The following is a 12,559-nucleotide window of genomic DNA, read 5'->3' as shown; positions in this document are numbered from 1 at the left end:
AAATTATTCCAAATCTAATATCAAGAAATAAGAAAATAACATTACATCCATTTGTAGACAAGGGATCCCAAAGTCTACAGCAGTTGAAACTCTATTAGCAACAATGGCCTACGGAAAAGGCCTCATTGCAAAAGACAAAGCTGTCCTGACATCTGAAAAAAAGAAGCATTTTTTGATTTAAAGCAGACACGTCCACTGTTGGGCCTCCCAGATTCTACAGCAAGTGTGACATGGACTCCTAAAGCATCAATAGATACTAGTGACTCAAGGACACTCTACTTTGGCCTTCCTCAGACATGACCTTCTAAACATACTGTGGAATGAGAAATGGTCATATTTGTACAATTTGTACAATTCCATTTAGCAGAGGCTTTTATCCAAAGCGACATACATCTGAGAGTAGATGCAAGGATCAAGTCAGGACAAATCAACCTGGATAAGTGCCATAAAACAAGTGTGATAATAGGACGTTGGTGCCTACAGGCAGTGTGGGAGGTAATGACATTTTTTAATATTTTTAAAAAAATTTTGCAGTCTGTCATATAACATCAGTGCTTTTACAACAGAACTACTGTTCAGCCAAACAAGTCCCTGACTAAAGAAAGCTAAAACATGTCTCAGGCCACAGATGAAGATGATGAACACATGACTATGCTGCAGCTGTAACTGAAATTTGAGGTCTGTAAATGTGTAAATGTGTGATGGTCACACTCTCACCAATTCTCAACAGGAAACAGCAAGTCAGGCAGAGTAACTAACAGTGCAGCAAAAATTAATGGTTTCTTTTGTCTTCAGTCTTCAGCCAGCTGAACCAACACCACAGACACGTACAGCTGATCTTCAAGATCTGCCCAGCACAACTATGAGATGGTGTTTTGTTCAGCCAGAATAGTACATAGTTTTTGCCCCAAACATCTGTTTCTATCTCCACCAAATTGACATATAGGATTATTATGTGGCAATTTTACATAGACATGTTTCAATTACTTCTGTGACTACACTTTAATAAATGATTTTTTCATGTATAATCCTAAATAATCTGTTATCAAGATATATTCTGTAGAATTGTGTGCCTGATTTTGCGACTCCTAAGTGAATATTAGGTGAAAATAGTTTTCATATTTACTTACTCTAGGTAAATAACACATCATCCATCTGCTTACGTAATTCCAAATAGAGACAATTATTGGATGCATCACAATGTCAAGTAGTTTTTTGTTGTTTTTTTTTTTTTGCTGTAACCAGGTATATGTACACAATGCATTTGAAAGGACAGAGGATGGAGAGTGCTACTCTGCAAATATTTTGACCTATAATTCAAGTAATCTTTTGTCATTTTAAGTGTTTAAAGTATTAAGATGCAGGCTATTATGTAGGGTTCCTTACACACTTTGAGCTGCTTTGCAAAATAGAATAGAATAGAATAGAATAGAATAGAATAGAATAGAATAGAATAGAATAGAATAGAATAGAATAGAATAGAATAGAATAGAATAGAATGTGCTTTGTTGTCATTATACAGTGTACAGCGAGATTGGAGAGCTTCTCCTTTTCAGTGCAAACATAGCAAAAGGTGCAAAATAAAAGTCATAAAAATCTTAAACGTAGCCCAAACAGTCTCTATTTACAAATATGCAATATAAATGTCACAAACATAGAGTGAATATTGAGGTAGTACAGAGTAGCAGCAGCAGAGACAGTGATGTATATTGCACATTTTACATTATATTGTTGGCTGGGTTGTTACATGTGAGAGTTCAGGGTGGTGATGGCTCTCGAAAAGAAGCTGGTTTTTAGTGTGTTTGTCCTCGCTTTAATGCATCTGTAACGCCTTCCAGAAGGCAGCAGATCAAAAAGCTGAGAACTGGGATGCGGACTGTCTTTGATGATGTTCTGAGCTCTGCTGAGGTGGAGTAGATGTCCATGAGGGAGGGGAGAGGACAGCCAACAATCCTCTGTGCTGCTTTGACTGTCCTCTGAAGCCTTACTCTGTCTGCCTCAGTGCAGCTCCCGTACCAGGTGGAAACACAGTACGTCAGTAGGCACTGTTCCCTCTAAACTGCGCGCGTGCGCAATTGCGCACTGCTGACACGGTCTCCGCGCACAGAAAATCTGCGCTGCGCACAAAAAAAAAAAAATCCAACCTAAATTGTAAATAAAATAAACACGTAACAATTCATTCTGTGCTATTTTTCAGTGTGAGTCAGTGAGTGACCGGTGACTGGCTGCTGCAGCCAATGATGCGATTCACATACGTATTTACCATAGACTGTATATAATGGTGTTTACGCAGCTAATTAACGTCAGGCGTCCTTATGTACAGCCATCGTTGTTGTCATAGATATGAATGAGTAGATAGGACACGCCCCTTTGAGCTGCGTGCTACAGCGAGGCTAAGCTAGTGGGGGAAAAGTTTCAGTGCATTCCGTTGATGTAGACGGCGTGAAAACGGAAACAAGTATGCTGGCTCACTGTGCTGCATACAGTTACACACTGCGTCCTGCGATTGAGACAAGGAAACTTAGAATGACTTTTCATAGGTAAGAATAGTTTTTGGCTCTTTTTTCATTATGAAATCTTGTTGAGCGCTTCCGGTCTATGAGAGCTAACTAGTTAGCCACTAGCAAAACACTAAGGCGAGCTAGCAGCTTGACAAGCAAATACCAGACGATTAATAGTAGCTGTAGTATAGTTGTACAAGCAGTAGTAGTAATACTAAAAGTACAAGCAGCAGTAGTAGTATAAACAGCTGTTAGAGTCGTAGAAGTAGTATCAGCATTTGTAATAGTATTACAAGTTGTAGTAGCAGTGCCAGTATCAGCAGCAGTAGTGAGTGCAATACCACTACTACTAGTAGTAGTCACATTGCTATTACTACCACCAATACTACCAATAGTAGTTATAAAGCCTAACTCATGTATATCCAGATTACCATCTATGTTCTTCCTCCAAACCCATTTTATGATTGGGATTACAGGCAGTTCTTTAGGAATGCTCTCAAATAATTGAAATGTTACTAAACAAGGTTATACTTATCAAGTTAAATAGCTCTGGTCTCCAGTATATTGGTGAATTCGGTTCTTTGTACTTAATTTATTAGCATGATTTCTTTTTAATATGTTGTGTACAGACTTAATTACTTCTCTGTCTACTTTTCTTACTACATGTAGGTTTCCCAGAGACTATGGGTTGAGGAGAAATTGGAAGTTTGTCGGCTTAGACCTGGTGTCATTCCATCAGTGTTAAACTTCCCGGCTCATCTTGGAAGAGTACGTGCCAGAAAGACCACGACCAAGCAGCCTTGAGATCTTAGGCAGCATCTCCCTGAGGTGGGTGTCAATGGTGTTCATGGTCAGGTCTGTAGTAATCCTGTCAAAAACAAAACAGAAAAAAATCTAGATTATAAATCAACATGTAACCAAAGCACTCTGTGTATAACGCCATAGTATAGGATGTAGTTCAGAAAATGTCAAAGTATAGTATGCTTTACTCAAGAATAACATAGTATGGTCTGTAGTTCATAGTACAGCATGTTGGCAAGAAAAAAAACAAAACATAGATTATTATGTGGTTCAAAAAGCGCAAAATGATAGGATGTTGCCTAAAATTGTCATGTATGATATGTGGTTCAAAAAATGTCATAGTGCAGTATATTGTCAAAATAGTGTGTTATTCAAGAAAACATCAGAGTATAATATGTCATCTAAAAAATGCCATAGAATAATAATTTCATTGCACAAGTAAAAGTATAGTAACTTTTAAAACTGTTCGAATTCTTATATGTTGCTAAAAAAAACAAAAAAACTAAAACAAAAAAAAACCATCACAGTAATATGTCAATTAAAAAAGCCTATAGTATAGAGTGTCGCCCAACAAACATCATAGTATAGCATGTCGCTCTAAAAACATCACAGTATAGCCTTTAGTCCACAGCTGTCAGTAGGTGAGGAGCAACACAAAAACAGTCCAAACGCTGGTTTCCAGAGGGTTAGACGAGAATTTATTTGAAAGAGTAAGTTTACAACAACACAACATGTGAGGGGGTTAAAAACAAATGGGTGTTAGTAAAATAAAAATAAATCAACAGAACTAAAAGTGAACTTCACGTTGACATTGATGGGCATTCCAACCAGGAACAAAGTAAAAGATAATCAATACGAAAAAAAACTCTTCCCGTTCACCTCTTAAAACCCAAAAACACACCGCAGTAGCACCCTAAACTAAAACTACCAATGGGCTCCCTGTTTTCCTTTCTGAACAATTCAAAGGTCCCTCCCTATCTCCCCACACATCCACCAACCACTGGAACACATCTCCAAAGTTCTGCCGGGCCAGCTCAGCTTCCCCTCAGAAGTAGTTCCACCAGATGAAGGAGCCTTTTGAGAGGCAGCTGGCATCGTGATTGGACTGTACTTTGGTCTGTTCCAATCCAGCTTCACCTCCAGAGACGGCAGGCGGGACGAGTCAACGGAGGCCGGGTGGATGAAGGCATGCAGCTGAGTACAATCCAGAAAACAACAGAGGAGGAGTGCAGCAGCCCAGGGCCAGAACAGAGTATCATGGTATGTCTCTTAGAAAACATCATAGTATAGCCTTTGGTATGAAAAAACGCCATCATATACATCGTATATTGTACAAATAACAAGTCAAAAGAAAGAGACATACATTGTAGAATTGTAGTAATTGTTGGCTGACTGATTTACTGATTATCAGTATTTTATTTTTTACTGATTTACGGTAATAAATACATTTTAAAATGGTGCTACTTTGGCTCTGAACCTTTATCTACCTGTGGTCGCTCTGTCTTCTGGAGTGATTTGATTGGTTATACGTAACGAATAAAACTCCTTTAACTTATCTGTAAACAAAACAAAAATGTATCAACAAAGTTTTCTGTTAGAGTTTGTGTTCTTCTAAGTTTAACTCCAAGATTTTAAGTACTTTCATTTACTGCAAATGAATATCTATTCCAAATGTCTCACTAATAATCATTATCAGCCTTAAAAACCCACAAAACACCCCTCTATACTTGACGACACTTAGTACAGTCTGGTTCCCCCTTCTATAAATCTGCTTGGAATCTTCCACTTCCTGTTTGTCAAAGTGGCCTTCTACCTGGACAGGTTTTGTTGGAGCTCATGCAGCAAACATTTTGGGTAACTGCACTTTAATATGGATGGATGACACTGAATTAGAGTCTGTTTTAATGAGACTGAGTTAAGATGTGTCGCTCTGTCATTAAATAGGAAATGATTTCTCTGAATTCACAGAGAAAAGTCTGAAATGTTTGCTAGGTTAGCATCCCACATGTTCTTTGGCTCAGCTAAAGCTAACTCTCTCCAACTTCTGGATCTCTTGAGTTGCTTGTTGTTAAAATATCTTGCTGGAGGTGCTGAAGCAAGGAAAGTGTGAGATGTTTGTTCAAAATAAGCTCATTCTCAAGTCTGATCTGAACTGTCCTCTTTTGTTTGAACTTTCCCTAAACTTAGGAGTTAATGACAGAGCAGCACATCCAGACTCAGTCTCATTTATGTAGAGATTAAACTTCAGTGTCATTCATTGATGTTAAAGTGCAGTTTTTCAAATGTTTGTTGCACATGCTCCTGACCAAACCAGTCCAGGTGGAAGACAATGTGAAGAGAAAGCTCCAGAGGATGAATATCACACATTTACGTTGGAAATAAATGTCCTTTCATTAGACATTGTCATGCAAAAGTTGGATTTCTCTTTGTTGAGTGCTTTGTTGATGTTGGTTTCCAAATGTTTTTTGACACTCGGCCCCAAAGCTTAAAACCTTTTACGGCTCACAAGCTGCAACAATTCACACATTATCAACTATTTTTCTGACTAAACTAAGATAAAAAGTGAAAAACTGCCTGATTCCTGCATCATGAATATAAATCTTTTTGGTTTTTATGACCGTAAACTGAATATATTTGGGCTTGACATTTTATAAACCAAAACAAGAAATGAATTACTGGAGAAAACGACAGATTAATGGACAAAGAAAATGTGTTTGCTAACATATATGGCTGAATTACTCCAAAATTACAAGATACATACAATTTTAATTCAATTTTATTTATATAATGCCAAATACATGTCAAATTGTCTCAAGATGCTTTATTTTTATATTTTTTTGTCATATTTAAAATATGACAAAGTAAGAAATTTAAACCTCTTGACTAATCCAATTTATTATTTAGTTTTTAAAGAGACTAATTGACAATTCAAACTTTCTCCACTAAAACTAATAAACATGAGGTCAAATAGAAGGAACAGTTTAAAATACTGCAGTCCCACGACGACAAGAATAAAGTTTCTTAACAAAAAGTAATTCTGCTGTTGGATTCCATGAAAGTCCTAATAAAGGATAATAAAGTGTGATACTAAAGGTTTGTGGTGCTAAAAATCTCAAAGTAAAAATATCGAGTTGAACATCTGGATGGAGGTTGATAAAAGTTGACCTTCTTTCATTTCTGGATTTTATGGATGGTGGTTAAAGACCTGCTCTTCTAGTCATCTTCCTTCTTGTCACTGTAAAAAGTCAGTCCATCCTGGCCGACTTCAACACCTCTTCATGACAACTTGTTCTGCCTCCGACCTCGTGGAAACTCCAGAAACTCGGGAAAACCTGTGGAGACTCGAAGAACTCGTGGAGACTCGAAGAACTCCTCGGGCGGGGGAAGGTGTGGTGGGTGGTGGGGGAGTAGAGGGGGGAGGCCGCCACCCACCTCCCCGCCTACTCTCCGCCCTGACTCCACCCAGACTCCGCCTTGGCTCTGCCCATGTGGTGACTTCAGTAACTACGATGTCAAAGGGACGACGAATTTATTTCTTTTTGTCTGATCTGTAGCTCAGTGAGTTAAGGATTTACCTATGGAGCTGCAGGTCGCTGGTTCAAGACCAGACACTTCTTAAATTTTCTCTAAATTCTGACAAAGCCAAAGAAAGAAAAAGGCCGGTGGCGGGTCTTGAACCAGCTACCTTCCACTTGGTAGTCTGTCTTCTTTTCCCCTGAGCTATTCGCTCAGATACTAATTCTCCTTTTTTTTGCGCATTTATCATCTATTTTTTGTCGTTTTTGAGTTTTTTTTTTTTACTCGAGTCTCGACTCGACCGTTTTTCTCAGGAGGTTGGACTTCAGCCTTTGTGCTGGAGGGTGGAACCCTCAGTTCCAAGACTTTCCAAAGCCTCCACACCTCCTGAGTCCTCAGGACCTGAGCTTTCACACAGTCTGAGGGCTGAAATTTTCTAAGTCCCACAGTAGATCTCTGTTATATTGAACTTTCAGACAGTCCAAGGACTGATATCTTCTAAGTTCCTGAGTAGTTCTCTGTTAGTTTGAACCTTCAGACAGTCTGAGGACTGAAATTTTAGAAGTTTCTTAGTACTTCTCTGTTAGTTTGAACTTTCTGGTTAACAGAAGCCTTAAAACTTGTGACCATGAGTCTTGATTTCACATTTAGATCATACATCTGAGTTCTTCTCAGACCTTCACCTGTGGGTTTTTTAGAAATCCTCAACAAACTTTGATTCTCTTCACTGCAAAGTAAAGTTTGAGGAGATCAGAAGGTAACATTAGTTTGATAAATGCCTTCAACTACTAGTAGACTTTATCTGGAAAGCAGTTTTCTGAAATGAGTTCTTAGTAAATCTGTCCACAATCAAACCAAGAACATAGAAAGAGGAAATGTTTGAAGAAACAACTTGATGTTTTCATTTCAGACTAGAAAACACTTTAAAGCCTTTATCTGTTTTTGCTCTTTTGATCATTTTATTGTTTCTTCTGTTTAATTTGATCTTCTAAAGTCTAACTGGTGCCCTTTCAAAGGTTTTATCTTTAGTTTGATTCTTCTTAAATGTTTAGATTTGCTCTTTTCTCACCTTTTATTCTGTTCTAATGTCTGATCTGATTTCGAAATGTTTTGTCTTTTTAGTGTTTGTTGTTTTTTCAAATGTTTTATCGGCTTGTTTGAAAAATTTCCTTTTCTTTCCCAATGTTTAATTTTTCGATTAAATCTTTAAGGTTTTTCTTTTTAAATGTTTTACCACCTGTTAATGTTTAATTTTCTTTTTTAATGCTTCATTTTATTTTCTGTTTAATTCCTATTTAAAGTTGTATTGTCTTTAAGATTTAATTTTCAAATTAAACATTTCAGTTTTTTAATTAAATGTTTTGACTTTTAAAGGTTTAATAATCGAATTAAATGTTTTGTATTTTTCTAAATGTGTAATATTCTTGTTTAATTGCATTTTTTAAATGTTTAATTATCTAAAATATTTCATCTTTAATGTTTAATATTTTTGTTTAAAAATTTTTGTTTAATTTCATAATTACATGCTTTGTATCTTCCATTTAATTATCTAATTAAATATTTTGTCTAATATAATTTAATTGTATTGAATGTTTAATTTTCTTTTTAAAAGTTTTATTATATTAAATGTTTTTTTCCTTCGATTTAATTGCTTTTTTACTGTAGTTTATTTCTTTAATCTTTTTTTTCTGTCAAGATTTTTACCCCAGCCTTACAAATGAAACAAACCCTTAAATCACAATGAAAATACTTCTGTTTTCACAATCATGAGTTAGTCAATTATTCAGTTTATCAATTCAACTTTATTTGTTTAGCACCTTTCACACAGATGACAAAACTAAACAAGCAAAGAGAAAAAAAGTATACTAAAACTATGATTAAAACTCAAAAACATATTTTTAAAAAAAAATTTAACATGGTAATAAAATCTGTTGTGTCCAGGGGATGAAGGGAGTTTATTGAAGTCTTCTTGGGCTCACATGGGAAATCATTGAAAATATAAACTTGACATTCAGTCTAAGGAAACTGCAGAGCGACAGAAGAACCAACAATATCTCCTGTTTTCTCCTTTAATGAGTCGACTCTTCTTGTGCTTTCAGACCAAAGAACTACAGACTCTTCACAACCTGCTCAAACTCTTGGTACAGGACCTCACCACACGGGTCAAGAAGGTTTCCATCTCATTTCTACTCTGAAGCTCACCTTCTCCTGCTCAAACTGCTGACAAATGTTTCTGCTGCTCTAAAGTCTGGTCTCCAGAACTTCCTAAAAACTCTCAAAGTCTCTTCTGCTGCAGGCTGCTTTGTAGAACTGTTCCAGAAAACCTCACTAAACCACATGGAGGGGCCTCAAGATAGTCGTCCAAATGAAACCATACAAAAACCAAACTACCACAACCCAAACGCTAAAGTCTCCTGCAGCCTACCAGAGAACCTCTGAGAACAGAGAATCAGGACAGGAACTCTTACCTTCTGGACAACCAACGTTGGTTCTCAAACAAGAACACAGAATGTGTCTGACCAAAAACCTCTGAAGACTCACTACAGCCAAGATAAAGACACAACTCAGCTGCACCAAATCCACTAATCACTGCACACATTAGCACCATGTGCCAACTGTGGCTAAAGAACCTCATTTACCAAGGCAACTATCCAGTACAAAGCCCTAAAACACACCAAGAAACACATTAAAGACGATTTTACTGCTGGAAGCTGCAAGCCAACACCTAAAGACCAAACTAAAGCAATGGAGCCAAACCCAGTTCAGTTGGTGAACAGAAGCAGAGGAAATGTTTGACTGCAGCTAAATAAAGCAGGAAGACACTGAGCTGCTCAGGTGTTCCTGATAACACCAAGCAGCCACCTGGACAGCCAATAGGAACACAGCTTACTGGAAGTCCAGAGGGCTGGGTTAGTGAAGGAAATTTAATTTAAAGTTGAAGCAGAAAGTTAATAAAGAAAGTTGAAAACCACCTTCTGATACCTGAAATCTCTGAGTTTTCACACAAAGAACACCTGAACATGTCAAACTGGTTCCATAGTAGAACCATCATTGTAAAAACGTCATAGTATGGTGTGTTGCTCAAAAAACATTAGGACCTGGCTGTCAGGGGACAAACATGTAAGAAACATGAGAACAGAGAGAACCCAACCAGTAGGTCACAGTTTATCATCCCCCAGTCATCTCCTGAAGTCCATATGGTGAGAGACATCAGTATCTGGTTGTTAATTTACCAGAGGATGCTTATAATCATGCTGATGTGGTCTGTACTCTACAGTATTTTAGTGACTCAATAAATGCCTCAGTTGTTTTTTTTTAAATGCTTTTCAGTTTTTAATAAACATTTAAGAGCCTATATGTAATCAATAAATGGCCTTTGCCTATCTTAAGAAAAATTCACTCAGAACTCTGATATGTTAACAGTACTAAATAAATCAATAAATACATGCATACACACAAAAATAAGTTAATACATTAACTGTGTTAAGATTTAGATTTTTAAAAAAGTTGTTTATGTTTTTGCAGAATCCAGTATTACTCACTGGTTGGTCATTACATTTTATTAGTTTGATTTCACTGTTTAAAATGATGCCACCTCTTTTCAGACAGAACCTGTGATAATAAAACAATACAAAATTTTTAGTTCCGTGTTAATAAAGCACTTAAAGCTTTAAGTATGGCTAAATGCTTTTTTCAAAATTAAATATATCACTCCTTAGGTGGTAGTGGCCCCAAGTTCAGTAAAGTTGGAAAGATATTCACAGATTCGGACTTCCAGCATCAATAACTCATTAGATATAGGTTGTCAAAACATAAACAGTGCCTCTTTCCCATTGTTGCAAGGCAGACAATGTGCTACAAGCCCAGTTTTATCAAAAGTAGCTGTCTTTCAAGCTACAGGAATAACATTGGTGTCTATGGAGTGAACAGGGTCCGTCTGCAATTTGCAAAACCACTGCAACAGTAAAGAGAGACAAATATTCAATAACTTCACTCTTATACATTGTAGTGTCACTAAAATCACTGCAGCCTTCAACTGGCTCCTGTTGACAAAGTGTTTTAACAGAAATGTAAATGCTGTAATTTGATTCTTTTAATGAACCATGTAACTTGAATGGATGTGATGCTGGTGTGACCACAGTGCACACGTCTGATGTTGCTCACAGTGGTCCAAGGAACGCTCAGGGAGTTTGTGTGTTTGCTCAGACTCAGGAAAAATTAGAGGGAACATTGATCCTCACCTGTTTGCTTGTAATCAGTGTGTGTGTATGAAAGGTCAGTGAGTTTCTGGGCTCCTGTCAGACCCTTGCATCTTTCATCCAGTGCTGCACTGATGTTTCTGGATTCTGAGTCATGGGGAAAGCAAAATAACTGTCAAAGGATCTGTGGAAAAAAGTAATCGAATTGTATAAAACAGGAAAGGGATATAAAAAGATATCCAAGGAATTGAGAATGCCAATCAGCAGTGTTTAAACTCTAATTAAGAAGTCCAAAATGAGGGATTCTGTTGAAACCAAACTACAGTTAGGTAGACTAACAAAAATTTCAGCCACAACTGGAAGGAAAATTGTTCGGGATGCAAAGACAAACCCACAAATAACTTCAGCTGAAATACAGGACTCTCTGCAAAAAAGTGGTGTGGCTGTTTCAAAATGCACAATAAGGAGGCATTTGAAGGAAAATTGGCTGCATGGTTGAGTGGCCAGAAGAAAGCCGTTACTATGCAAATGCCACAAAGCATCCCGCTTACAATACACCAAACAGCACAGAGGCAAGCCTCAAAACTTCTGGAACAAAGTCAATTGGAGTGATGAGACCAAAATTTTACTTTATGACCACAACCATAAACGTTACATTTGGAGAGGAGTCAACAAGGCCTATGATGAAAGGTACACTATTCCTACTGTGAAACACGGAGGTGGATCACTGATGTTTTGGGGATGTGTGAGCTACAGAGGCACAGGAAACTTGGTAAAAATTGATGGCGAGATGAATGCAGCATGTTGTTAGAAAATACTGGCGGAAAATTTGCACTCATCAGCCCAGGAGCTGCGCATGGGACGTACTTGGATGTTCCAACATGACAACGATCCAAAACACAAGGCCAAGTCGACCTGTCATTGGCTACAGCAGAATGAAGCGAAGGTTCTGGAGTCAATGATACTCAATATCATTGAGCCACTCTGGGGAGATCTCAAATGTGCAGTTCATGCAAGACAGTCCAGGAATTTACAGGAACTGGAGGCGTTTTGCCAAGAAGAATGGGCAGCTTTACCATCTGAGAAAACAAAGAGCCTTGTCCACAACTACCACAAAAGACTTCAAGCTGTCATTGATGTTAAAGGGGGCAATACTCTGGGCTTCATATTTATTAAGACAGAGTTATGATCATGTTTGATACTGATGGTTATCTGTAGAGTCACTGTTCACAGTTCTTTAAAAGATCTATTAAGGAATACATGGAAAAGTTTAACTTTAAGATATATTGGTGTAATTTTTACTCAGTTTACCCTGTGACTTTTGTACATTCCACAAAACAGCTTTGTTAAGAGTAAATAAGTTTTCACTCGTGCTTTATAGATCAGAGAAAACATAAAACAGAACAATTCTGAAGTCAACAGGTAGTCTTCCATCATGACACGTGCTTTTCAGCTTTTTATTTCATCAGGTAGCCAACGGACCACTTGAAGCTGCAAGACCAAAAATAAGATTTACAACTGCAGACATGATAAGTCATGATA

The 12,559-nt window shown here is 37.4% G+C and overlaps 1 long non-coding RNA gene across 1 annotated transcript; it reads left to right on the top strand.

Annotated features, from left to right (window-relative positions):
* Positions 1-280: 280 nt before the first annotated feature.
* On the top strand, positions 281-11,045 carry LOC129350922 (uncharacterized). Its single transcript, XR_008604513.1, has 4 exons — positions 281-2,540; positions 3,171-3,329; positions 4,269-4,562; positions 8,918-11,045. It is a non-coding gene; the product is annotated as an uncharacterized LOC129350922 (long non-coding RNA).
* The last annotated feature ends 1,514 nt before the right edge of the window (positions 11,046-12,559 follow it).

The sequence above is a fragment of the Amphiprion ocellaris genome, chromosome 17 (genome assembly GCF_022539595.1).
Source record: "Amphiprion ocellaris isolate individual 3 ecotype Okinawa chromosome 17, ASM2253959v1, whole genome shotgun sequence".
Taxonomy (NCBI): Eukaryota; Metazoa; Chordata; class Actinopteri; family Pomacentridae; genus Amphiprion; species Amphiprion ocellaris.
This window is presented reverse-complemented; position numbering and strand designations above follow the sequence as displayed.